This window comes from Marmota flaviventris, chromosome 2 (genome assembly GCF_047511675.1).
Source record: "Marmota flaviventris isolate mMarFla1 chromosome 2, mMarFla1.hap1, whole genome shotgun sequence".
NCBI lineage: Eukaryota > Metazoa > Chordata > Mammalia > Rodentia > Sciuridae > Marmota > Marmota flaviventris.
In genome coordinates, this window is record NC_092499.1 from 40996034 (window position 1) to 41023552 (window position 27519).

The following is a 27519-nucleotide window of genomic DNA, read 5'->3' on the forward strand; positions in this document are numbered from 1 at the left end:
AGTAAGTAGTTTCTGAATCAGATATATGAATTCATTTTCAATTTACATACTAGCCTGATATAAAATGCATTTTTCCATTAGGCAGACTATTAAGAGGAACGATGAGTAACCCAGCCCTGGGTATTAAAGCTGGACAAGTAGAATGTGTTCAACATTTTAGCAAATGCATTAACAACCAAGTCTTATTGCTAAGTAAATTTCTGATAGATCACTGAAATTCTTAGCAATATCAAGCCTTCAAATTGTCTCTTTCAGCAAAGAAAGCACATTTGCAATTCATGCATTCCATGTTTTAGAGCCATTCATTATTGAAGTTTCAGAAGGCTGAATAACATGAATTTGTCAGACTAATGCATGTGCATATTTGATTGATGCATTTTATTTTCATAACAAACCTTTCAAGTTTAACTTTTTGTCTAATTGGGTGGGTGGACTTTAAGCTCAACAACATTTTGACATTTTGAACATAAATGAATAGAAATCTATCCCAAACCACCATGCATTCAGCACAGTTGTTCTCAGGATGTCTCCTCATACAGTTGAAAATGTCTCCAGTGAGGAGTAAACAAACAGCATAACAAAACTACTATGAAATAATTTAAATTAAATTTTTAGTTACTCAACTGTTACACTCATGGATTTTGATGATTCAGTTGGAAGTTTGTATTTGTATGTGATTTTGGTTAAGAAAAAAATAATTCAATTATAGTAGGCTTTTTCAAATAATCACCTTGTTGTTTTATACTAAGAAAACAGTTTTCTTTATATTTTCTCATTGATGTTGTTTAGAATTGGAAGACTATTTTTAATTGGATTATTATTATTTTAAAAAAATTAACACAAAGCACCCCTTTTTCACATAATTTTGATGCTTCCTTCATGTCTCACTTACATTGTCTGGTTGCTAACACTAAGTCAAACTTGCATAGAACTGGCTATTTTGATAGTATGGCAGGAAATTTCCTTGCCTTAAATACTAAGTAATCCCAGATGTAAGTGCAAATGGAAAAGCATTTCTTCTTTCATCTCAATATGTGTGTGTTGATAAGATAAAAATTCACGATTGTCTCTATCCATTTAATTTGAACCTTAGAGTAGGAATTATTTAAAATACCTCTAGAACTTACCTGAAAACAACACCTTCAATGAATGTGTATACATATATTTTAGTTGTCAATGAACCTTTATTTTATTTATTTATTTATTTATTTATTGTGCTAAGAATTGAACCCAGTGCCTCACACATGCCAGGCAAATACTCTACCACTGAGCTACAAATCCAGCCCTCGACAAATATTCTTTATGAAATTAGTTTCATCCTAAATTTTCCAGATAATTAGTTCTTAAATTGCACTTGTGTTAATTAACTTTAACATTTAGGTCAGAATTTTAGAGAAATATTTCATTTACATTTAAAATATTTGAAATAGGTCAAGTTTGGATCACAAAAATTGTAGATATATAAATTTTAATAGATTATTTAAGTAGATATCAATTCAATGTATTTGTTTATTTTAGATATTTTCTATTTCTACTGAATTTTCTGGAGTTTAGATCATACTTTACATATGATAGATTAAGTCCTAGAAACATTTTTCAAAGCACCTTTGTGTCTGATGAAGACTGATAATATTGAACACTATTTCATATGTTTATTGGCAATTTGGACATCTACTTCTGCTAAGCATCTACTTAAGCCTCTATTAAAAAATAAGTTGTTGATGTTTTTATTGATTTAGAGGAGTTTGTTACATATGTTCTTTATATATGAGTCCTTTCTCATCATTTTATATTGAAATTATCTTTTAGTTCATGCTTTGCATTCTTACTTTCTTAATGTTGTCATTTGAGGAACAGAAATTTTAAGGAAGTAAAACTTATCAGTCAATTGATTTTATGATTAGGTTTTTAAAAAATGTTTTTTTCTAATTTGATTAAAAAGTATCTGCCTAATCCAAAGTCAGGAAAATATTCCATCTATCTTCCAGAAACTGAATTGATTTACTATTCACATTTACTTTATAATTCAGATACATTTATTTTGATGTATAGGATCAGAGTCAATGTTAGTTTTGTATGAATAACAAATTGAGCTAGTAAGCTTATTGAAAAGACCATCCCCCCCCACTATGATGTAGTAATGTGTTTATTATAATTTTATGGCCTGAAAGCACAGGTCTATTTCTGGTTTCTTTGTTCCTCCATATCAGTTTGTTTGCCTCCCCTTGCAACAGTATCTCACTATTTAATTAAAGTTATGATATTTGGTGATGTATGTCCTCCAACATTGATCTTCCTCAAATAAGTTTGAGAAAAGAATCAAATATGAAGAAATTAAATATCTGATCTTTGATTTTTTTTTTGCCTTTCCATTGCCATATAAATTTTACAATTTTCATGGCAAATTCCATTAAAAATCTTACATTTACATATCCATCTAGAGGAAACTATTATTTTAACAATAATGAGACTTCTACTTCATGAATGTAATATATTTCCCCATAGATTTGTGTCTTTAATTACACGATCTTTTTGAAAAAAAAAATCACTTTAATGATTATTGTAAAATGTATAACCTGAATTTTTTTATTTATTAAGTACTAACTTTAAACTGTTACCACTTTCAGATACTGTAAAAACCTTAAACAGTTTAATAACTTGCCCCCATTCTCTTTTTGTACTATTTTTGTCATAAAATGTGCTGCTACAAATATCCTAAATCCTAAAACCAATATTTTTTAACTAAATGCAGCTGGTTGAATTCTTAATTTCATCTATAGCCCAAAATTCTAGTAAAAATACCATTGGAGTCTTAGACAGAGAGAAGACAGGACAGAAGAGAAGAGAAAATGTATAGAAGCCACATGGAGGAAAGTGTTAACCAAATTTATTCTAAAATATTTTTTACTGTTAGAAACATCAAGCCACAGATTCTACTTATTGGCCAGTAGGACATCCGGAAGATTAACAGAAACTAAATTCTCTAATTTTCTCTCTAATCACATTATATAAATGTATAAGTTAAAAAAAAAAAAAACACACCAATGAGGTAGTTTTTTTTTTTCTTTCTGTTTTTCTTTGTTTGTTTTTCACTTGCCGGGTATTTGCAAGTGTTGTATTTTGAAATGGAGAAAATAAAAAGTTGTGGACATTAGGGCTTATCATAAATATTCTGAATATCCTCCTTCTGAGAACAAGGTAGTTTTGTATTTTTTTTTTCTGTATCAGTGTATGTTTTGTCCTGAAAAGTGAATTATTCTAAGTATTCTGAATATTGATGTTATATATCAGAAAAGGTTTATATGCATGTAAAAGGGATATGGCAGCAAAGCACAGCAAAGCCTTCATGAAGACAGAGAAGCTGCCACCATAAGGTTAGGCAAACAGAGCTGAGCACATCAGCATGACATATTGAAGAAGCATTTGTCAAAAGTGAGTTTGAAATTATTGCCTTTTTTTAGGAATTTCTAAGAAAGTTCCCTCCACTTATCTCTGTTGGCAGCAGCATAGTGGTTGTTCTCAATTCTCACCAAGAAACAGCTGTGAATCTCACATCTGCTCACTTGTCTGCTGGTAACCACTTCCAGGGAATAATGACCTGTTTCTCTCCTGCTTTCTAAAAGAGGATTCTAGGTAATATAATTCCAAGATTCTCTGCTGTTACATACAGGAGGTCTTAAAATGACATGGTTATTTTACTGAACTGCTAAGAGATAATACAGCCATCGTGCTAATTGGAAGTTAGACCATGAAATATAAAAAAAATAATGTGTCATTCCTGGGCTGTCTATAACTCCAAGAGGCTAAGAGTAGGTGCAAGCTTCTCCCATACCACTTTCCTTGCTGCAGAGATGAGGGGAGCACGGATGTAGGTGGACTTCCATCAGCCTGAGTCTCTGAGGGATTATAACAACAACAAAAAAGTTGCTTTTCAAACCCATATTGCACAGATAGTATGAACAAGAAAAACAATTTTGTCCCATGAAGTCACTATCCTGACAAATAATAACGTTAAATTTCAAGATCTGAGTGTGTGTGTGTGTGTGTGTGTGTGTGTGTGTGTGTGGGTCGGTATCTCTTTCACACCACACACACACACAAAAAAAAAACACACACACACACACAACCCTCTGCCCCCAAATCAAAAAACCTCTGTAGCTTACCGCAAGAGATCATTTCTTTTTGTGTCACATCATATGAGTTCAGGTTGGTGATGGTGCTCTGCTTTGTTCTCTCTAGCATCCAGACTGATGGAACAACCAACATTGCTTTAGAAGAAAAAAAATGACATCCATCTTTTATCAAGGTGAAAAAAAAATGAATAGTGTCACAGCTCTTTTATATGATATTGTAATCCCACAATACAGTTATCTTTACATTTAATTTCTTTATAAGGGTGAGTGATAAGTTTCTGAGCATACATCATTGAGGAGTCCTTTTACAAATTATTCCTTGGCCATGTAAGAGAGAATTTGAGGATTATAAAAGGGTTGTTCAGTCAGTCTCAAAATATTGAATAATCAGGCAGCAAACACACTGGTATATATATAATGCTAGCAAGAGTCATTTCTGTTAAGCAGAATTAAAGGCATAATATTCAAGGCAAACCAATTATTTAGATTGTCTAGCAAACTAAAGAGTATATTTGTTATGGTTTATATGGGTGTCTCCACAAAACTCATCTGAGAGATAATACAAGAAACCTTAGAGGTGAAATGACTGGGATGAGTGCCTTCACCTGATCAATGCATTAATCCTTTGATAGGAATTAACTGGGTGGTAAATGTAGGCAGGTGGGGTGGGTGGCTGGAGAAGGTGGGTACCAGGGGGTATGTCTCTGGGGTACATAAATTTGTCCCTGAAGAGTGGAGTGAAGTCTCTCTCTCTCTCTCTCTCTCTCTCTCTCTCTCTCTCTGGAGAACTAAAAATACAGAATTTAATTAATTAACCAGAAACAGTGTTTGTAAGAATTGGTTATTGTAAGAATTGGTGAAATGAGGAAGTGAGATTTGGTCTCACCCCAAAGTAAATCTTCAATATAGTTGGAAAAGAACTATTTATGGCAAAAACCAGCTGTTGTTTTATTTGCATTAGTCTGCAAGACTTCTTAAGCACAGTTATATTTGGCTTTGTCATTTTACACAGTGAATAGAAATAATAATAAAAAGAAAATTATGAATTTTCTCCAACTCATTCAGAAACCAAGACAAAAACACCTAGATGAGGGGAAGAATGTAGTAGGCAATGTCATGCCATGTACTTCACACCCAGAAAACTTCAGAGTGGTCACCTCACTTGATAAAGGTATGATTCACCTTTAAACTCCCTGAGCCTCAGTTGCCTCATATATAAATCTTCTTGTTATGTGCTGAATTCCATTCCCCAACAAATTTATATGTTGAAGTCCTAACCCTCAGTACCTCAAAATGTGCCTATATTTGGAGATAGGGGTTTTAAAGAAATAAAATAAAATGAGGTCATATAAGCCAGGTATAATTTATATGACTGATGTCCTTATAAGAAGATGAGGTTAGGTTAGAGGTTAAAATGTGAAATCAATGAAAGAGGAGGGCCAAGAGAGAGAGATCCTGAGAAGAGTTCAACCTACGAAACCTTGCTCTTGGATTGCTTGTGTCCCAAATCATGAAGAAATGAATTTCCGTTGTTGAAATTTCATGGTACTTTGTTATGGTAGCCGGAATAAACTAAAACACCTGCTAAAGTATGGAATTGAAATGAAAATGAAACAGGAGTATATATACATAAACCACTTTGCCTATCAAAGGTGATCAATTATTTTTAGTTATTATTCCTTCTTTAATCTTACTCCTTCCTTCATAGTGAATCCTGATAGGAAGAACTCTTACAAAGAAAGAATTACTTGAAAACCCCAGTGGGCAAAAAAATCTATATGTGAAATCCTTAATTGTTTCAAACCTGTAGAGAAGAAAAATAGTAGGAAACTAAAAAAAAAATAATTTTTTTGTCATCTGAAAATAAACTTTTATCCTTTTAAGAAAAGCACTAAAATTATACTTCTCAAGAGATTAGAAATGGCAGAACTGAATTTGATTTAGTATTTTAAAATTTTCTTTCAAAAAGACATGAAAGAGTTAAACAAGTTGCTTGTTATTGTCCATATTGCTAGCTACAAGGAAATACATCAATGTTTATCAAAACATACTATATCTGAACATTGTTAAGCATCCCAAAGCTTATGAGCTGAAAAACAAGTGAAAAGTAATCTAAACTTTTCCAGCTTCAAAAAGAATTCAAGACATGTTCAATCAATCTACTCATTGACTAATTATTATTGACTGCAGATAATTACCTTTAAAAAACCCTTTATTCTTTTTATGCTTATCCTAGGACCTTTCAAGGAGCCTTGCAATATAACTAGGCAAACAACTTGAGACATTGCCTCAAGATAGATTTATTTAAAATAAACGGATACCATTAATCTCATCTAGACACTTGGCTAGGCAGGCAATTCTGCTTAAGTGTGCAACTGCACACTGCTGAGCTGTCATGCTGGGATGCAGAATAGAGCTCTGACATTTGAGTTTAGTAAAGTGTAATTCCCCAGGACTACAAGAGAGGAGAAGGTAAATTTGATGTATGGAATACTTTGCCTTTATAGCCCATCAGCACCTTCATCAACAATAATGCTCTGCCCGAGGGACCAAGAAATATGCTAAAAAAAGGATGTCCTTTATTTGTAACATGATTTTTCTTGTGCAAAGACAAAGGAAAGAATAGCAGAAAATACTTTTAAATGCCAATTTTGCCTTACTCTTTAAATAAAGAATAATTCTTCCATGTAAACTATATAAATAGACGATGTTCAGTTGGCTGCGTTCTTCTTTGGAAAAGACAAACTATAGTGAACAAAAAAAGATCAAACACATCATGTTATAAAGTTCATTTAAAATTAGACCGATGTCTGTTCACAGATTCTTGTATGATCAAATGGAACATTTTGGAAGGATGGGACATTTGAGAATCTTACACTCTGATCCAATGATTCCCATCACTATGTCTTTCATGGAGTTATCTAGGTCTCTGGGACTGAAGCCAACAGCACTGACCCATTACTACTTCGTGCCACGTATCTTTTAATTCTAGGGATACAATGCCATTTAGAGACTAACTGCTCCTTGCTTTTGTTAGTACAAATGGAAGGGAAAATTGAAGGGGTCCAAGAAATACCTCTTATCTAAAGAAAATTTTTTGTCTATTTTCCAAATCATATGTGGATTTTAAGCATATGCAAATAATGCAGCAAGCTTTCTCTAATGTATCTTACACTTTTGTATAGTGTCATTACATATATGTTTAAATAAAAAAGAACTGTGCTTAAAGCCATTAAAGACAATAAATTCTTGGGAATCAGGAGCAAAATAATAATATGACACATGTCACATATATTATCATCCAGATTCTTGCTTCTTGAAAGTGGTTGATTTAGAATACTCAGCAGTAATGTTTTGCATGTCTCTATTACCAGAGCATGTCATGAACTATCAGTGTTCTCTGCTACCTGTATTAGGGTTAGTAGCATCTTTAAATTTAATCAGATCAGAGAGAAAATTCCAGAATCGCCAGAACCAATTTAGAAAATTTTCCCTTAAAATTCTCTTTCTTTAGAACCACTCCCACTACTAAAATCTGTATTGGTCAGGGTTCTCCAAAGAAACAGAAACAACAGTATGTATATATGCATAGAAAAAGCTTAATTGTAAGCAATTGACTCTTAAGATTCTGGAGATTGCCATACTCTGAATACAGAGTATTTTTTTTAACCTCAAAAATCAATTTGTTGAAATTTTATCCCCTAGCCCCTCATCAGACATTGAATCTGATGAAGCCTTGCTGTTGGACTTTCCAGGATCCAAAACTATGAGAAATAAACATTTGTTGTTTATAAGTAGCCCAATTCATGATATTTTTGTTTAGCAACCCCAAGGAGAACAAAGCCTAAACTCCCAAGCTTATCAGCAACCTAGAGACCCAGAAGCACTGATGGCATAGTTTCAGTCTGAGTCTGAAGGGCTTTAAACCGATGGCTTAGATTCCAGTCTGAAGTCAAGTGGCTCAAGGCTCCAGAAGAACTGCTATATCAGTTTGAGTCCAGTCTGAAGGCAGGAAACACGCATAGCCCTGATGAAGGCAGTCCCACAGGAGGAATTTCCTCTTGGTGGAACATCAGTCCTTCATTTTGTACAGTCTGTCAAATGATTAAATGAAGACCATACATTAGGAAGTGCTTCACTCAGTTACTCAGTCTAGTGATTTAAATGTTAAACTAATCCAAAATCACCGCCAAAGAAATACACAGAATAACAGTTTACCAAATATCAGCACTCCATGGGCTAGTCAAGTTAGCACAAAGACTTAACCAACTTACATACATACATACATATATGAACACTCTTACGTATATTTAGGAAGAAAGAAATACAGATTTAAAATTAGCCTTAACGTGCAGAGAAAACAAAATGTAGCAAACAGAAGTTGCTGTGGTAAGATTAGCAGTTCTCATTAATTAACGTTTTATGAAGTTTAAACCATGCATAGATAAAAGGTCAGTATAATAAATATTACCAGTCTAACTTCATTTATAAGTATGGGGTTTTACTATACTTTTAATATTTTCCTTTTATTTAATTGATGATTGTATGACATTGAAAACAGTTTTTACTAATCAAAGCTTTTTTTGTTTTGTAAAGTAGACAACTTTAGGGCCAATTCTATTGCAAAGATGAAAGGTCTCATGCATCGAAATTTCATTTCCTTTGACATTAGATCCATTGATTTTTTCTTAAAAGATGTTTATACACATTAATTTTACAGCTTTCTAGAGGGGAGAGTATAATTAAGTATTGATGTTCTGGAATGCATGTATTAGAATAGAAGATTTATAGTGTTTTAAATTTTGAAAATGGTCAAAAATAAAAGATTTCGCATATTCTTTGCTATTTATGATGTTCATTTACGCCTATATTCTGCTTCAAAGATGATCATGATTAATTCATTGCAAAAATCCATGGAGGATTTCTTGCACTTATAATTTTCCATTTTTTGTCTTTATCAGATTCTTAAGGGAAAAAAGATGATTGATATTGAAACCAGGGAATTGTCTCGTGTGTCAAACATCAAGACATATTTCTTTATTGAAAAAGACACTATCCGATGTGTATTTGAATAAAAGATCATGGATCTCCTATAACAATTTTTATTATAGAATTTTTCCTCCCTCTTGGTCTTTCTTTATGAGTTTTACTCCTATACTTTTTTATGTCTGCAAGACAATTATTTGATTTAAAATAGGAGAGAAGAGGCAATTCACCTGCCAGTGAAGAAGCTTTAATTACTTGAATCTTTTTCTTGTTCCTGCACCTCATAAAGTAGAAAATTTGATGTATGCATTTATCATTTAATTTCATGTAATCAAAAATTAATTAATATTTTCTCTATCCTCCTGCTCTCTGTGTATGTCCCCAGGAGTTTCAACTAAGGAATGGGCTGTTCTGATATCAATCTCAAGAGAAATAGGAAGAAATTGTCTTCTCCTAGTATAATGTTTTTTCTGAATAATATAATTCATCTTATTATTTGAAGAGTAGTAAAGAGTATATAAATTTATACGAATACTGCTCATTGCAGTGGAGATTAAAATTGGAGGTGAACTACCTGGGTTTGAATACTGTTCCTGAGTTTTATTAATTACAGTATCAAGGAAAGGCTTGAAGGAGCTAATAGAGTTAAGGCACTACTATAGTGCTGACCAATTTGTTTTTAGTGTTTGCTGCAGTATTAAGCCATGCATTTTAATATTGTATAATGTTTCTGTATATAAGGAATTATTATTTTTTTATTATTAAGGACAGGTTTTGGAAGCTCTTCGTACTCAAATATCAGAAAAAAAATCTTCATGCATTATCCCACTCAAAGAAATAAAAAAGGAAAGGGCACCACGAGAGCAGAGTTAATATATTATCCACAGTTAATCCAATTACCCTATTATTTAATTCTTACTTTGTAAAAATAAAAGTGAAAAAAAACTTTAGGAGATTTGTTATAAAGGATTGAATAACTTCATTGATTTGCTGGGGTATGGAAACTTATTTTAAGCTAGCTGTATTCAGTATACAACACAGTATTATATTTGTCAGCTATATTTTGTGTTGCAATGTATGTTTATGCCAGACAAAAAAAAATAAAAAGACTTTGGATGTATAATTATTGACAAATTAGCAAATTTATTATCTAATCATGTCAGCAAATTTTATGTACTTCTAAAATGTTAAGACATTTTTTAAAAGCCCTATCATATTAGCATAATATTTTCATATATAATTATTAGGGGGTAGGGGAATATGCGATTTCATATTAGTTTACATTTTAAATTATCTGTTAATATTCCTAATCCAATGGTGTAAAATATAGCTGCTTCTTTTTGCATAAATTTGATCAGTTTTGATGAAACATGTAAAGTTCCAGTCTAATGACCTGAGCTAAGTGTCTCTCCTAAAGCACAGAGACTGTGAAACCAAAGTTTACCTAAATATTCTGTAAATAAATTTTTATTCTATTTAAACCTCTGGTCACTTGGGCAAAATTTCAACGTAGGCTTGCTTCACAGATATTAGTTTATTACTCTCTTACACTCAGTGACACATAAACTAATTTTATTAATGTAAAAATTTAATTTTGCTTTCTGAAATTCACTATTTTGCATGTCTATTGTATTTTTTTAAACAAAGAATTGCTAAGAGTATTTTACTATGAACAAAGAAATTTTTCATTAATATATGTATGGAAAAATGTTGAAACTCTACCACCACACATTAAAAGATCAATGGAGTGATAGATCACATACAACAGAAATTACATTATTAGCTGTGCTCAGACCAATATAAATAGGATCAGTTAAGGTGTTTTCTGATCTGGGGAAATTCACATTTCCTGGCTACTGAATGGAGTTTTTTTTCCAAAAGAGTAAATAGAAATTTCTCTTGATAACATCTTAAAAACTAAGCATGAAACTCAAGGGCTGTACTTCAAGGTTTTCTTATGCTTTTACTAGGAAATATAGCACTATTGTATTGGCTATTAAATAAATGACTGAGTGTTCTGGGCTACTGTGACAGTCCAAATCTAAACACAGTAACTTGGCATTTAATGTAAGATTGATCGACTAAGAATTCCACACCCATACTGCAAGCCTAGATGTTTTGTTATGTGGCATTAGACTGAAAAAAGAGAAGTACATTCATGTATCTAATTCTGGCCCAACTCCTGGTAAGTTCCTTACCTCACCTTAGAACTATTTAATATAAAATAAGGCAAAATTCCTCACAATGCTATTTTCATACAATTAAAAAATTATAATTATAATCTCTTAAAATATGTATTTTTTTTTAATTTTTAGAACATTTATATTTAGACTTCTCTTCAGTTGTTCAGTCTTATTTAAAAATACGAGAAATATAATGATATGAGGAGGCTGGAAAATTCTTTTTCCAAAACCCAACACTGCGTATTCAATAAAAATATCAAAAATGTGTATTTCAGAGCTCGAGAAATTGACCAAGTACAAACAAATTTGTTCTTGTAAAATTACAGATCTTGAGTAAAATGCTTGAAGTTTGTGAGCCCTTTTCTGAGGCTACTCTGATCAGGCTTGTGAGGCCAGCATTTTACCAAGATTGGAAACAGCACACACAAAAAAAAAAACATCAGTTTCAGTGCAACAAGTGACTCAATGCAGAATAGAATGCAGGAAAATCTACCCCTGGACTGTCAATAAAAGAAGCAATACCAGTGGAAAATGGATGTGAAAGATGAGCAGCTCTGATAATCTGAGGTTGCAGATCTGGTTAGAGCAACCAAGGGTTTGAATAACTAGCCAGAATTTTCAGAGGGAAATCCTGGAAATGAGACAGCTTTATGTAAGATCACTACACATCCCTGGCCACAATTTATATGCATATGCCAGAGACCAGAGTAGGTCCCTGAATAACAAACAGACTGGTAACTTATGCGTAGAAGATGCAAGGAGAAGCCTGGCAGTTCTGAAAACTGCCAGATGTTTGAAGACATTTTCCAATCTGCTAAAGCAGCCTCCAACCAATCATTGCCAGGCCACTAAGCAATCCAGGCAAAAACAGTGGCCTCTGAGATTCAAAGTTGAAAATCTAAAATGAAAATAATAATAAACTAAGCAGAGTCATGAATGGCCACACACTACTGCAGAGAGAGATTTTACAGATCACTAAATTATGAACAAACAGAAAAAAAACAGAGGCCAATGTCATGGGAGGAAGTTACAATCCAGAATTGCTAAAGTATATTGTCTAAATATTCAGTTTCAACAACAGCAACAAAATCACAAGAAAAGCAAAGAAACTGGAATGTGTAGAATATACTCTGTGAAAGCTGTTTCCTTGTAGACTCACATGTTGGATTTAGCAAACAGATTGAAAAGCAGATATTTCTATGGATATTCAGGAGGTAAAGAAAAGAATACTTAAAACACTGAACAATGTATAATGTCAATAATAAAGTACAATGTCAATACATCCACAGGGTATTTATTAAGAATATTTTTTCTTGGTTTTTAGTAGAATGCAATTTGATAAAATTACACAAATATGGAATATATCTTATTCTAATTAGGGTTCCTTTTTTTGCGAATGGGCATGATGGTGAGGTTAACTAAGGTATTTTCATATGTGTACATAGGAAAATCATGTTAGGTTTATTCTGTCTTTTCTACTCCTAGCTCCCTCCTTTTTTCTCTAGTTTACTGAAATTCTCTTCTTTCCCTCCTCATCCCTTTATTGTGGTTTAGCTCCCACTTATCAGTTAAAGTTTTTTAGGATTGGTTTATTTCACTTAACATGATAGCATCCAGATCCATCAATTTACTGGCAAATGTCATAAAGGCATTCTTCTTTATGGCTGAGTAATATTCCATTGTGTTTATAAACCACAATTTCTTTATCCATTCATCTGTTGCTATTGTGAATTGTGTTGCTGTAAACATGAATGTGGCTGCATCACTATATTATGTTGATTTTAAATCCTTTGGATATATGCCAAGGAATGAGATAACTGGGTTAAATGATGATTCCATTCCTATTTTTTTGAGAAATCTGCATGTTACTTTCCAGGGGGTTGCACCAATTTGCAGTCCCACCAACAATGAATGAGCATTCCCTTTAATAAAGAAATTTCAATATAAAAAGTGGAAATTTTGGAGTTAGTACTATTTTGAAGAATACATGTTGCCGCACATGTTTTTTGATTTCAGAACGTTCAATAAAAGCACAGAAATTAACAAATAGACATAGCATTACATCTTAGTAATCGCAGGGGTCTTAGAACAGGGGGTCTCTAGACAAAGAGATAAATGGAACTAAATAAAGTCTAAAAGTAGACCCAACCTATATGGTCGATTAATTTTCACTAAAGCCATAATGGTAATTCAATTGGGAATTTTCAACAAATGTTACTGGAAAAAGTAGATAAATTTACAGGGTAGGGGGAATAAACCTTCATCCCTACTTTGTTTCAGATTCAACATATAATTTGAAATGTGCCATACACGTGATGACAAAAGCTACAACCGTTAGTTCTTGCAAAAAGTCTAGGAGAATATCTTGGATACTTTGGGCACAGATATTTTAGACAGCACACACACACACTTGCCTTCAAAGAAAACATATCTAAATATTAATTTATTTTTCATAAAAATGTCTGTTTTCCGAATGATATCTTGAAGATAACTAATAGGCAAGTAATTATAGATTCATCTAGTTATTTATGTCTATCATCTATCTCATAAATTTTGATGTATATTCAAAATGTATAAATAATTTTATGACAATGTAATAAGCAGGCAATCTAATAAAAATGGGCAATTAATAGATGCTTCAAAGAATATAATCTCCCATATAATTTGGCACCAGGAAATTGCACATTAAAATCAAAAGATAATATTTTACTCCCTGTATAATGACTAAAACTAAGAAGAAAGTTGGTGGTGATTTTTTTGGAAACTGTGTAGATATTGGAACTCTTGTATATTTATTCCTGGTCCATGTGAAAAACTACGTAATCACTTGAGAAACCTTGAATTAGTTATATAAATACACATCTATATTATCTGTATGTGTGTGTGTGTGTGTGTGTGTGTGTGTGTTCCCTCTTATCCATGAATAATTGGTTGCAGGACCCCAATAGATATAAAGGTGAATGAATGCTTAAGCTCTTTATATAAAATGTATAGTGCTTACATATAACCTATGTACATGCTCCCATATGTTTTAACTGACCTCTAGATTGCTTATAATACCTAATACAGTGCAACTGCTTTGTAAATTATTCCATTGCATTGTTTAGGGAAGAATGACAAGAAAAAAGGTCTATCCATTATTGTCCAAATGGACCAACTATAATTGTACATATGTGATAAATATACATATACATATAACATGTATTAATCTCTCTCTAGAATCTAGAGAGATGGAGAGAGAAAATTTGAATATTCTGGCTATTTTCTGAAAAGAAAGAAAAATAATTATCCACAGTAATATTTGTTTAAAATTATGTATAAAATTCTATTTATGGTAGCCAAATACTATACACAATTAAAATGTCCCCAACTGGTAATAAGATTTTAAAAATTCTACTTCCTTCATTTAAATGGTATATTACTCAACAAAAAACAATGGCATGTAACAATGAAGATGAATCTCAGAAACATTATGTGAGTGAAATAAATCAGACAAAAGGCATAAAACACTGAATGATTCAATTTATATAGGTCATTTGAAAAGACAAAACTAGTGTATAATAATATAAATCAGGTCAATGGTTGTTTAGGATGAGGAATGAGGATTTATATGAGAAGGGACATGAGAAAAACATTTCAGATGAGAGAAATGTTTTATGTCTTATTTAGCTGTTGCTAAAAATAATGTACATATTTTTTCAAAATTCATCACACTCTAATGTTAAAATATGGACATTCTATTTTACAGAAATTATACATTAATGACCAACTTATAATAAAAACCAACCATGCAATATCATCATTTCTCATTATTTCAAAGACATGTAAAAATAAACTACCAAATTATTGCTAACTCTTTAACAATAGCTTTTAGGTGCTCTGAATCATTTACTCTTTTCTTTGACTTACCAGTTTCAATATCTAATAGACTTCTTAAATTCTTTCTCCAAAAAGAAATCAAACTGAGGTCATTTAATATTTTCCTGCAGCTTCCTCATCTCTATCAATATACTTGGATCTACCTTCTACTTATCTACCTGCCTCCAGACTTACTTTCCTCCATAACTACTTACCGTTTATCCTTGAGTCAGAAACCAGTAGCCATTTTGATATTTTTCTCTCCCTTACTTTTCACCACCATATTCAAAGAATTAATGGAAAGTATAATGACAATGACTCAACTAACATAGAGCTTCACACTGGAAATTCAGACATCTACTTCTGTTACCATTTTATGGCCCCCACTGGAAGCCTAGTCATCACTTCTCTTTTCAGAATTATAGTTTGCAGCTCTTCTTTGTGTTTTATTTCTATGTTCATTTAAAACTATTATCCACATATTGACCAAGGAAATGTTTGAGAAGTTTAAATGAGTAATGTAAACACCAGTTTATATCAGTGCCATAATTTTCACTGAATTTGATATTAAGTGCAAACTCCTGTCTGAATTAGGTGGAATGTGTTTACCTCTCTAGTATGAAAGACTGTTTTCCCATTGTTCACCACATGGCATGTTTGTCCTCTAAGTGAGTCCGTTACAAAGAACAGAAGACTAAGACTTTGGAGAGCTATTACCCCAGGCTCAGAAAAAATGCACAGACCAGCTAGCAACTTGTCACTGTGTACCACAGGTTGCGTCATGGCTATGGATCCCTAATCTCTTGATGTTTTATATCTTTGGTCTGTCACTTGGATTTCTGAGTGCAAGCCTTTCAGAGTGGCATGCTGCAGAAGGAATGAGGACACAAACTGTGTAGTTCTGGACCTTTTCTCCTTACCTTGGGATTTTCATTCTCAGTGCATTCTATGAGAGAAGAGCAAATTGGAGAGGAGAACGAGCTCAATTGGTCAATGATATCTGGGATCTGCCCTCCTATAGCCACAGTTTAAAAAATGATGCATAATCAAACAGTAATTTATATATATGTGCCATATGAATAAAGCAATGAAATATTTTTATGAATAAATATTGGTGTTATAATAGAGTTTTTACATAGGATGGGAGAAAGGAAAAAAGATGTAAACTTTACTAGTTAAGAGAGGCTAGGTTTTCTGAGCCTGGGGGAACAACTCTCCAAAGTCCTAGTCTTCTGTGTACCCCTACTCCCTACCTGTGAATAATGACAAATTTGCTTTACCTGACCAATGTACTACTGTTCTGTTTTACTGGACTAAGTCTTGCAATAAAACAGCATTCCTTTACTCATCTATGCAGCCTAGGTTTCCCCTTCCTCACTATCACACAGTAGGAGTGAAAATGATTGCAGATAATTATTTTTGTATATATACAAGAATTTATGCAAAAAGCTAAATGTGTAAATCTAGCAAGTTTTTGGATTATGCACATCTTCAGCTTTAATAGTTTACCAATAATTCTACAAGGTAATTGTACAACTTTGATTCCCATTAGTAACATATGATAGCTCCCATTTCCTACAGACTTTCTAATACATTGATTTATCAGACATTGATTTTTTGCCACTCTGATGGGTGTGAAATAAAATTTCATGGATTTTTTAGTTTTCATTTCCCTGATTACTAAAAAGGATGACTACTCATACATTTTCAAATCTCTTACCTATAATTTTCTAAATGTTTACCATTTTTAGTTGGAAAATATATATATTTTAAATTTAGCCTAGATACATCTTTTTCAGTTATATGAGTCACACATATCTGTCACTTTCCATCTTATTTTAATCATGGTTACTTGTGCTACAATTTTTTTTTTTAATATTGGAGTTAAATTTATTCATGTTAAATAATTGAGGTCAAGACAGGAAAATAAATAATCAAAAAACAAAACAAACCCTGATACTTAATCTTATGCTAGATGCTATAATCTTATAATAAATGTTATTATTTTTACTTATTTTTCATAATCTTTTACTAAATGTTTCTATAAAGAGAATCTTTGCATGAAATTACTATTAAAAATTGCCTTGGTCATTCTCCCCTTTCCAATTACATATATAGCTTAGGAGTGTAAGATACATCTAGTCAAATTCCATGGCACTTGTAAATTAATTTGGGGAGGTTCCCTATTAGGTCTCATGTAATATGTAATTTGTTATATTTTTCTTTATGTAATTCTTGTACATATTTAAATATTTATGCTAAATAACTGAGATATTCATTGTTGCTTTTTTATAGAATATTTTTAAATACATAGTTTCTGATTTATTAAACTTGTATATTTAGAAAACTTGCACATGTATCTAAATTATATACACTATTGCTTGGTTTATATTTTTACATCTGTATTTTTAAATGGTATTTTCTTTCTCTAATAGGTCTTATATGGATTCTTATACAAGTCTCTTAAAATAAATCATGGCTGCTTTTTTTTATTTTTTTCAGTACTTCTAGAAAGGGTCTCACTAGGTTACCAAGGCTGGACTCTCACCTATGATCCTCTGGCTTCAAACTCTCAAGTCACTGGGATTACAAGAGGGCACATTGCACCCTACTGCTTATTTCATAGTTTTTTTTCTTTTTTTGGTGTTGCTGGAATTAAACCCAGGGATTTGTGCAAGCTAGGCAAGCACTCTACCAACCAACTATATCCCCAGCCCTCACATTGTACCCTACTAAGGCTATTTTTTTAATCTTATTTAGCATAGGGAACATTTTCCTTAAAAGCAGAGTAGAGCTAATGTGTGAAAGCATCTGGGAATGGAGAGAGGAGGTGGGTCACTGGCTTTTTAAAATATATATTAATTTTCTTTAATGGTCATCAGCCTTTTCTCGCTTTGTATATTTTCTTGAATGTATTTTAAAAACTGCCTTTCCAAGGAATTATCTTCTTAGATAAAACAGATAATGCTGATGTAAAATATTCAATTATTATTTTATTTTGATGGTACCAAAGATTTGTCCTAATTTGAGATGGTAGAACACACTGACATAGAGATTAACATGGTAGAAGAAGATTTGTTTTACTAACAATCTGCTTCAAGCAAGAAGTCAAGCATGCCATGCAGAGCCAAGTGAGGAATCACTGAAGTGAGGTGAGCTGGCAGAGAGGGAAAAACTGCTGACTGGAACCTTATTGTGATTCTCAAGGGAAGGAATGGGCAATGCAAGATAACACAGATAAATTGGCTTGGGAATGGACAGTGAATAATGATTTTGGTGGACTCTCGTCTGTAGGAATGGTCTCTAGTTGTCCAGTACCTAACCCTGGAGTAATTAGGATACGGGGGTAGTGTCCCAGAATTTAAGTACCATAAAGAAACTGGTTGCTGATATGGGGCATAGATTGAGTGGTTTGCAAGTCCAAGGTGTGCTCCTAGATTCATTATTTTATCTCTCCAGGATTAGCCAACACATGGAGGGGCAGTCCCTTCTGAATCACCTAAGCTCAGATTCCAAAGCCTCAACAAGACAAAGAATAAAAAAATAAATAAATAACCAACACAGATATTAAAAATGCCTTCTGCTACATTTGTAAGCTTGCTATTTTTATTCACTTCCATGTTTATTGTTTGTCTCTCTGTTTACTGTTTTCATCACAGCACTACAATCTTCTTAAACCAGGGATCACATCTCTTTTTGTTATATATAGCATCTCACACAATACCCAGCACATGGAAGACCTAACTTACATTTGTTGGATAGTTGAATAAATGAAGAAGCATTTTTTCCTTTGCCCTCTCTTTTGTATGTTTCATTATTTCTATTTTAACCTGTTGTTTAACTCAATTAACTTATGTTTCCTATAAAAATTGTCTGTGCTATTCTTTTACATTTTCTGAAACCTGGCAAAAGCTGGATTTATGTAGATGAGGATTTTGTTTTTTTTTTAATTTTTCTCCTTGGGAATTGTAACTGGAGAGATTTTCAGAGCCACCTTTGCCTGTAAAACCTGTATTTGAGGATAGAGCTAAAAAAGGAAAAAAAAAATAGAAAATACTAAGTCCATTCCCAAAATGCCTCTGTCCTTGATAGGAACTCAAATGAAAAGGGGAAAAAAAGTTAAGAAAAGGGCATTAGACATTTCTTAGGTTATATCAACCCTGCAGGATAAACCTTAGGCTATTTGACCTGCTAGAAAACTCCAGCCCCTAAACACAAAGTTTGTATTTTAAACAATGCGCAAAACACCTTGTATAAGACCCAAATACTTATGATTTTTGTGAAAACCAGACTTTCTTGGGAAAACAAAAGACAAAAGCAGTAATTATACAAACATCAGTAATATAAAATAAAATGGTTTATAAGCTACTGCACAAGTATAGATATTTTTCTATTGAAATTAAAGCAATCCATCTAATTGAAACTGCGAATTAAGATTAATAATATATTATTCTTGTGAGGTTCTGGTGAGAGCCAAAGTCTTGACAAGGTTAAAGAAACTCACATTGAAGAATGCAAGGCAAAACTGACAAGCTATTGAGTCTTGATGGCAAAAGAGTGTGATTTTTTTTTCCTAACTTGTGAAATTTTAAATAATTGTCATTTTTAAAGAAGAGAAGTAACAACTTCCACCATGTGACCAGCGCACTGGTTTCATTAAAGAGGTTCTTGGCATAAAAGTTAGCTAGCAAGATCAAAATAAACACATAGACTCAATTACCTTTTTCTATGACCAGGTCCGAGAGGGCTCTCACCTCTCTGGCTTACACCTCGAACCACCCGGTAGGGCAGCAAGGATTACTCAGGGCTAGCAGGAGAGAGACAGAGAGAGGCAGAGCACGCCAGGGAGTGGCCTTTTATTGGGGAACAAGAAATTCAGTGGAAAATTCCATCCAATGAAGGTCAAGGGGGGCAGCACTCCAAGGTCAGGGTTAGTGATTGGCCTCAGGGTCAGTGGTCAGTCACACCCCCACACGGACAGGCTCTCGCACCAGGAGAGGGTCAGGAAAGCTCCGACAAAGTTTAGCCAGAGCGCCTCACACCCAATCCGGGAGTTGCCCAATCACGTGTGAGAATGGCTTCCCACAAACAACTACTCTCTTTAATATGGACAGTGTAAAACTTGGTATCCCTGAATGCAGAATAGTTTCTCAAGTTGCATGAAGCTGTCATTTTATTAATGATATTTTTCACTTATTCTCAGTGCAATTTTACTCATTAGAGGAAAACATAATTTTGTTCAATGTTTCAGCTCTTAACATGCTATGACTTTCATCCTTCATCACAAATGCATGTATCCTGTCTTACACAGCTATACATCCTGTGGACAAGGCGTGGTAGTTAATAGGATCTATCCATTCTTTAAAATAGGGAAAAAGATGGAGATCTTTCTTAAAAATATTGACTCTTTATGCTCTCATTTCAGTATATACCATATGTGATAGTGCTAATAACATATTTTAGCCAGAATAATTGACAAATTTGTGTGTATATATATATATATATATATATATATATATATATATATACACACTTTATATTTCTTGGTGGATACCTTAGCAATTACACTGGACATTGTGGATTCCCAAAATGTTTGCAGTTTAGCAAGTTAAATCATGATTACTTTGTGTCCCTTTTTCCAATAAATTTATTCAATAAACTGTTTTTTATATTCAACTCTTTGCTATATTATATGTACACCAGGTTAAATATATTTTTGAAAAAAAAAATGAAAGAGAAGAGTTTAGCCAGATTTAAGTTATGATTTTTTTGGCCAATGATTCAAGCATTTAAACTTTTAACAATTGCAAGCAGTTTTTCAGTGTGGAACTTCAATATTGAACATAATACCATTGAAATTATTGCAATGTACTGTGTGTCCTACATTATTCTCATTTCAAACTATACCTTCTGTTTGTTTCCAAATCCAAGGATAAAATTCCAGATTTGGGGCCTTTTAGAAACCCAATATTTGATAATTTCTTAAATAAAATTTAGTGACTTAATTATTATGTCATATGACTCATTCAACTTACTCAAGTTACACTAAGAGTTTTTCAATCAGGACAACTTCCACTTTTCAGGCCTTTGAACTAATTATTCCCATTTTTTCCAGATTCCTTTTTCTATAGAACTTTCTATGAGTGATACCTCTTCTAACAAGTCAATGCTTTGATGTTATCTATTCACAAACTGAAGAGGATGATAGGGTTTTGGTAACTTGTGGAATGTCATCTAATAGGGCAATCATTTAATTTTCCTTCCCTCGGGGAAGTTCTATAAAGCTTCTGCTCAAACATTGGCAATTGGCATACATCTCTCTCTCTCTCTCTCTCTCTCTCTTTTTAGTGGAAGCTAGCCATGTGTACTTTATATTTTGACAGATCAATCTGCTTTTTCCTCTTTAAAGATTTTTAAGTTGTGTTATGACATGCATTTAAATACTCCTTGATCTGCTTCCTCCTTTTTTCCTAATTTTAAACTTTTGTTAGGGAGTCCTTCTGGGTTCTCTGCTAATTGTCCTTGTGTTTGATGAAAACTCTACATTCTGGATCAATAAAACAGATACACTTCCCTGTCCTATTTAAGTTCTGATGTTTGAGCATTTTCTGCTTTCCTGACAGTTCTTGGCCTAGCCTTTATATGTGAACTGCTCAGTATTTGGCAATAGACTCAAGGGATAATCTTACTCTATGTAGCTTGCTTCTGTCGGTAATTTTCTCTACAAATTCATCTCCTAACTTCTCTCAAAAGCCCAAATCCTTCTTCATCAATTCAGTGCATCTACTGAGCTCTGTTTGGGATTCTTTTCCTGCCTCATGGTCTTATAAGTACCACCAGAAAAAAAAAAAAAAAAAAAAGATAATGTGATTGTAGGATTAGTTTCCTTTTTCTTCTTAGAGATTCCAATTCCATGCTATTTGTTTTTCCAATGACTGAAAATCTTTTCTTTTTACATATAATTTACATAATTTTCTGTGTTATGTTGAAGAGAATCAAGTTTGTTCGAGTTATTGCCTCTGCTACATATATTTTTTATTACACTTACTAAAAGTGATTGTTTCCATTAACTTTTTATTTCTTTTTTTTTTTTTAATTTTTATTGTTGGTTGTTCAAAACATTACATAGTTCTTGATATATCATATTTCACATTTTGATTCAAGTGGGTTTTTATTTCTTTTTTAAGTATGTTTTTAGTCATTGATGTACCTTTATTTAATTTCTTTATTTTTTTATGTGGTACTGAGAACTGAACCCAGGGACTCACACGTACCAGGCAAACACTCTACCACTGAGCCACAACCTCAGCCCTCCATTAACTCTTCATTTGGAAATAAGAGATTAATAAATTATAATAAAATTAAGTTAAATCCCTCCCATTTTCTCCTTTCTTTTTGCTCTGAGTTTTTTGTTGAAATACACTGATTTGGTAGAAAAATAAAAATCACAAATGACCCATATCTTAGAGAGATCTAAAAATATAATGTTACATTTTAGCTAAACACAACAAACTATAATAGAAATTTGAAATCTTTTTGACCAGGGAGGACAGTAGATAGCATAAAAAATATTACAGTAGGTCAAATGATTAATATTATTATTTATAAAGAAAAATTTCAAGAAATACAACTACTTTGTTTTGTGTACGGCAATTTCAATAAATTCGCATTTTGAGTCAATCTTTAAATTTACACAAATACTAAAGACAGAAGTATAGCATTAGGCAGAATCAAACAAGAATAAAAGAAGAAAGGTAAAAGTGTAGGATACTGCTAGGCTAGAGAAAATGATCTGAGAAGAGAGGAGGATGGTTCAGTATATCAAAAATTGACTATCATATACCTCCTGGCGATAGGATGCAATACCATCTATAGTCTTGCCAAAGTAATTAAACCTGAATATGATCAAAGCTCTAGATGGAGCTGATTATTTACAGGTAATGAAAAGAACAGAAAGAAAACATATCAGACTGTACTAGGAATATAAAATCAGCAAAAATCTGACTGTGGAAGTCTACAGGACAAATGGTTCAGTTTTTCAACACAAAAATTCTAACAAAAAGGAATGAAGGAGGAATCTATAGATTAGAAGAAACTTAAAAATACATACTGAATTTAGGCAAGCCTATAGTATCAAAGGATGCATATCTGTGTAATAAAGCTACCTCCCATAGTTTAGTAATTGCTAAAATAATCAATATAGTAAATAATTTTAGATGGAAGAAAGAAGCTTTACTTGAGAATCGGCATATGAAGGGTGTTCACATGTAACAATTAATTAATAAAAATTTGTTTTCTGGAGAGAGGATGGTCAGGTTCACTTCTTAAGGAGTCAATTAATTTTATACCTTAACCAGATCTTGTACTATGGTTTAATATTCACCCACACTAATCCCCACAGTTTAATTCTATGCAACTAAGGAATGTTCCTACGCCCCCAAAACCTTAGATAATAACCATTGTACAGGTAATCTATAAAATTTTTTAAGCAGTGCTCCCCAACCTCGCTGCTGGTCATATACAAACTGTTCCTTAATGCTCCAGCTTCTTGTTACCCGATTAGTCCACAAGGGTGTCATCTCCTGAATGTAACTCTGCAGGGAGTCTTCTTCTTTTGGAGCTGTAAAAAAGGAGTTTGCTTTTACTTTATTCAAGCCACCAATAGAAAATGTTATATATATATATTATGGTTTAGATGTGTTGTCCCCCAAAACTCATGTGTGAGACAATGCAAGAAGGTTTAAAGGAGAAATGATTGGGTTATAGCTTTAACCTAATCAGTGAATTGATCCCTGATAGGATTAAATGAGGGGTGACTGGAGGCAGGTGTGATGTGGCTGGAGAAAGTGGTTCATTAGGTGCAGGGTTATAGTATATTCATTTTGTATGTGGAGAATAGAGTCCCTTTCTGCTTTCTAATCATCATGTGAGCTGCTTCCCTCTGCCACACTCTTCCACCATGTTGTTCTGCCTCACCTGGAGCCCCAGGAAATGGAGCCAGCCTTCTAGGCACTATGATCTCTGAAACTGTGAGCCCTTAAATAAACTTTGCCTCTTCTAAAATTTTTCTGGTTGGGTCCTTTTAATCGTAGCCATGAATAATCTGACTAAAATTATATACACATATGTTTTTGCACACACATATGTGTATTAAATATATATATATATATAAAATATATATTTTTATACAAATATACGATATATACATATATTTATCTTAAAAACTATATGTAAACTTTTGGGAAACAGGTGGAAGATATGTGTCACACAATAAAGACAAAGACAGAAAATCAGAGGGTACTGGAAAAGTGGGGTCTCATATGAAAGGTGGGTGAAAAGAACCCTGAAGTTATGTTATTAAAATGAGAAGACAGAGCAAACCAGGAAGGCCCAGGAACTAGAGAAGGGCAGGCCCCAAGGTACATGAAGGGTGGTGTAACAATACACTATGGTAATAGAAAAACATACATATAGTCTATTTACAGGTCTGTTGGAGCAGCAGAGAATTAAGAGGTAGGAAAAAGTGAAGCAAATAAATGAATGAAACAATTATTAATCATGAATAAAAATCATTTTACCACATAGAAGAAAAATAATATTATAATTCTTGATTCAGTTGCAACAATACTTACATATGAAAATAACATCAACTCATCGAATACTAGTAGATACAACAATGTTAGGAAGAGGGGAAGAAGGGAAGTAAGGGAACATGAAGAGACCTTGCAAACATGGTAATAGGAATTCAGCAGAAATCTATGAATCGAGAAATAACATTCTACCACCATTATGTGGAAATAGAATCCCTGGAACAAGTTTGGCTCCATGAGTGTTGTACAACTTCAGAATAGCAAAAACATTCCTGCTTTCGTTTGTTTAAACAGCATTCTTGGAAAATAATAGCCAAGCCACCACTGAAAGTTACATAGTGCTATAATATTCTGATTGTTGATCTTTCTAAGCAATGAGTGGCTTGTTTGATCTTTTTATTTTATCAAAGTTTTATTTTTCCTTTTTGCTATAGACTGTACAGTCATGCCAGCCCAAACTGAAGCTATGTGTGTGTCTGTAATGTGATCTAATTAAGTATCTAATGGAAATAAGCATTTTTTGCATTATTATCAATGTTTTATATTTTCTGAATAAAAAGGAAATAAATACCCTTTCCCTATAGAACCAAATAAATCCTACATACTGCTTTCTTTGAAAAGTAGAGGTAAGTATGGTCAATTGAGTAAAATTATCTGCATAAAAATAAGTTTTAAGAATCACAACTTGCAAAAGATTAAAAACCAAGGCAGATATTTCAGCAATGCTCACTTTTGCTTGTACCACTCCTAGGGGGTATACCAGGGCTAACTTTTCTATTATAAACACATAAGATGTTTGTACTTAAAATATTGAATTTGTATTTTGTTTATGGATTCAGAGACACAAAGGCAACAGGAACATTTTAAGAAAAGCAAATAAAATAAATAGAAGTATGTTATTTTCATAATTGGAAGTAACATGCTGCCCTTTGCAGAAAATTGTAGACAAGGAGATAGGAAAGGGGGCAAAGGAAGTAAAAACATGGACAGTATCATTCTTGGTATACTATTTATTTTATCTTTATCCAACAACCCATGTGAAGGATTCAATTTCAAATGTTCTATATAACAATATCTGAAGTCAGAGGTAGCATCCCAGTTCTCTGAAAGAAAAACAATTATTAAGATTGACCTAAACATAGAGGAAGTTGGAAAATCACCATTATCTTATGGTTGTCTGATAATATTTGTAACTGAGAAGGATAGCAAATAGAACACAGAAATATTAACAGTGTCAGAAAAAAAATATTTCTCCTACCAATTACAATGTTTTAGAATCTATATGGTGGATCATGGAGAATTGGAACCCATTTATATGCTGAGCCAAAGATAGAAATGTCATGCCACAAGTTTTGTAATGCAAGAGAACAGGGATTCTGTGTTTGCATACACTTTACAACTGAGCTACTCCCAAAGTCCTAGTGTTATGGTTCTCAAACTTTGTACCCATGACAATGGACTAAATAGCTTTTTAAACCACCAATGCTGAGTCTTTAGGGTCTCTGATTCCATAGGTTTAAGCTAGAATCCCAGAAAACAGTGAGAGTTAAGAATACCCAAACACCCTCCACTCTTGTCTTCCAGGAAAAGATTTCTTACAAGGGGGTATTGTGCTGTTGCTCTAGAAACCTCATTTTGAAACTGCCATCCTGGTGTAATTCATCCTGGGAGAATCTGTGATACAGGATATTAGCCTAGACAGAGGCTGTTAAGTATGTGAAACTGATGAGAAGATTAAATAACAATCTTCTCAGATGAAAATTAAGGACCTGAATTTAGATTGGAGGGAAGTCATCTCCTAAATGCTGGAGGGAGAATGAACTTACTTTTGCAGACTATAACTTCATGGCATTTCTTTGATGTGGTAAGGAGTCATCCGGAAAAATACTGTGAACATTGCTCATAAGGAAGGCAAAAGACATGTAAACCTGGAGAAATTGTGGAAGGAAAGGAGTCTTTCAAGCATAAGTAAGTGATTCCAGACCTGCAAAATTCAATTTTAGGGCTCCTGGATTATTGCTACCAGAGTAAGTTGCAGCGAGAATTTCTTTGTTCACAAGGCATTATTGTGTAGTTCTCAGATCTGAACCACATTTCCTCATCCTTGCAGATAAAAAGAAAACAAAAAGCCTCAAACTCTATTTTAACTTGAGGATACAAAGACAAAAATGACTAACAGAATCCATGCTTAAGTAAACACTCAGGCAATGTTTTAAACATCACCTCTGTATTCATCTTTCATGTCAACAATTTGGGTGCTGTCTCTTAGAACAGCAGCATCCCTGTTTTCTTGCATTACAAACCTTGTGGCATGACATTTCTATCTTTGGCCTAGCATTAATGATGTTCCATGCTGACCCTCTTGTGTGAAGGCAGAGCTGGAGAGCACAGCTTTGATAGCAATGTTTACATGAATGTTTGATAAGCATCTGTCAGTGCCTAGCACTCTACAAGCCCAGGAACACAAAAGAAGCCAGGGAACCCTGGAGCTTCTGCCACCTGAAAGCATAATCTGGTGTGTTTGCTGAATTTCAAATCAGCATTGAGATTGTTCTCTTTGTTGCTCAGATTGTAATTTATGTATTATTTACTCAAAAAATAGAACGAACGATAAAAGACAATTACTTTTTCTAAAAGGCGTTTTGAATGTGGAGGTCAGAATTCTTTTAAAGCATACTTATCTTGCCACGTTTTGTTTTATCCCACTGGACACCAAATATCATGCAGATTGAGATAGATTTGACAGGTCAAACTCAGCTTTAAGAATAC